The sequence below is a fragment of the Pristiophorus japonicus genome, unplaced genomic scaffold (genome assembly GCF_044704955.1).
Source record: "Pristiophorus japonicus isolate sPriJap1 unplaced genomic scaffold, sPriJap1.hap1 HAP1_SCAFFOLD_513, whole genome shotgun sequence".
NCBI classification, from domain to species: domain Eukaryota; kingdom Metazoa; phylum Chordata; class Chondrichthyes; family Pristiophoridae; genus Pristiophorus; species Pristiophorus japonicus.
Window position 1 is genome coordinate 39,859 of NW_027254419.1, and position 2,433 is coordinate 42,291.

The 2,433-nt window shown below is 46.4% G+C and overlaps 1 pseudogene; it reads right to left on the reverse strand.

Annotated features, from left to right (window-relative positions):
- Window positions 1-936: 936 nt before the first annotated feature.
- On the reverse strand, window positions 937-1,938 carry LOC139253814 (zinc finger protein 229-like; annotated as a pseudogene).
- Window positions 1,939-2,433: the final 495 nt, after the last annotated feature.

Below are 2,433 nucleotides of genomic sequence, written 5' to 3' on the forward strand. Positions count from 1 at the left end.
TCAGCGGATGAGCTCCCTGGTGGCGGAACATGGGAGTGCATGCTTTACAGATACACAACAAATAGGCTAAGTTACTCGGTTAATATTTGGCAGATTGAGTATAATGTGGGAAACTGTGAGGTTATCCACATTGGCAGGAAAAATAAAAATACAATTTATTATTTAAATGGAGAGCTATTACAAAGTGCTGCAGTACAGAGGGACCTGATTGCCCTTGTGTATGAAACACAAAACGTTAGCGTGCAGTTACAGCAAGTAATTATAAAGCCAATAGAAATGTTAGCCTTTATTGCAAGGGGGATCGTGTATAAAAGCAGGGAAGTACTACTACAAATGTACAGTATATTTGTGAGACTACACTTAGAGTACTGCGAAGAGTTTTGGTCTCCTTATTTAAGGAGGGATACACTTGCATTGGAGACAGTTCAGAGAAGCTTTACTCGTTTGATTCCTGAGATGACGAGGTTGACATATGGGGATAGGTTGAGCAGGTTGTTCCTATACTCATTGGAGTTTAGAAGAATGAGAGGTGATTTAATTGAAACCTATGATGCTGAGGGGACTCGACAAGGTAGATGCAGAGAGGATATTTCCACTCATGGGGGAATCTAGAACTAGGGGGCATAGTTTAAGAATATGGGATTTAGAACTGAGATGAGGAGAAATTTCTACTCCCTGAGGGTCGTAAATCTGGAATTCTGTGGAGGTTAGTCATTGAATATATTTAAGGTGGTGTTGGCCAGATTTTTGAGCGATAATGGAGTGAAGGGTTATGGCGAGCGGGCAGGAAAGGGAAGCTGTGCCCAAGATCAGATCAGCCAGGATCTTATTAAATGGCAGAGCAGGTTTGCGTGGCTAATGGCCGACTCCTGCTCCTATTATTTATGTTTTTTGTTAAAGGGTGAAGTAATGGATGTAAACACAATCAGCGTTATTTTTTAATCTGAGCATTTTCCCGTTGATTAATTGGTCAAATATCCAGAATATTAAACTTCTGCCCAGTTATAGGGGGAATCAATATCAGCAGAAAGAAATCCCAACTGTCAGAATGGACACGATTCAGTCTGGGACAACAGCAGAATCCAAACCCTGCAGTTACTTGTGAACTCGCTGATGCCTCAGCAGGTGTGATTACAGAGTGAATCCCTTCCCACACACGGAGCAGGTGAATGGTCACTCCCCAGTGTGAACTCGCTGGTGTGTCAGCAGGGTGGATGACAGAATGAATCCCTTCCCACACTCTGAGCAGGTGAAAGGCCTCTGCCCAGTGTGAACTCGCTGGTGTCTCAGCAGGTAGGATGTTGTAGTGAATCCCTTCCCACACTCGGAGCAGGTGAATGGCCTCTCTCCAGTGTGAACTCGCTGGTGTTCCAGCAGGCCAGATGACCGGGTGAATCCCTTCCCACACTCAGCGCAGGTGAACGGCCTCGCCCCAGAATGAACTCGCTGATGTCTCAGCAGACTGGATGAATGAGTGAATCCCTTCCCACACTGAGAACAGATGAATGGTCTCGCCCTAGTGTGAACTCGCTGGTGTTTCAGCAGGGTGGATGACTGAGTGAATCCCTTCCCACAGTCAGAGCAGTTGAACGGCCTCTCCCCAGTGTGAACTCGCTGGTGTTGCAGCAGGTGGGATGACAGAGTGAATCCCTTCCCACAGTCAGAGCAGGTGAATGGCCTCTCCCCAGTGTGAACTCGCTGGTGTGTCAGCAGGTTGGATGTGGTAATGAATCCCTTCCCACAGTTAGAGCAGGTGAATGGCCTCTCCCTAGTGTGAACTCGCTGGTGTGTCAACAGGGTGGACGACTGAGTGAATCCCTTCCCACACACGTGGCAGGTGAACGGCCTCTCCCCAGTGTGATGGCGTCGATGAATTTCCAGCTCAGATGGGTAATTGAATCCCTTTCCACAGTCCCCACATTTCCATGCTTTCTCCATGGTGTGGGTGTCCTTGTGGCTCGCCACGTTGGATGATCAGTTGAAGCCTCGTCCACACACAACACGTGTACGGATTCTCCCTGCTGTCAAGCTGCGATGTTTTTTCAGGCTGTGTAACTGGTTAAAGCTCTTTCCACAGTCAGTGCACTGGAACACTCTCACTCAGGTGTGTGTGTCTCGGTGCTTTTCCAATCACACTGATGTTTGAAATCTGTTCCCACAGACAGAACAGACAAACATTTCTTCTTATACATTCAAAGGCCGATGATATTCAGGTCCTGATGAATCGAGTAATTCTGACAGATCTTGACGTGATGTTTGGTTTGATTTTCACGTGTGCAAGTCCTGCCCTTCGAATAACCTGGAAAAGAAGTTTACACAAATCATTACAGCAAGTGAAGGACAGTAATTCACAACCGACAAATTTAGATTGTATGGAACATTATTTCCTCTCTTGTTCCTCCAAAGCTGTAAATCCCCATCCCATACACTCTT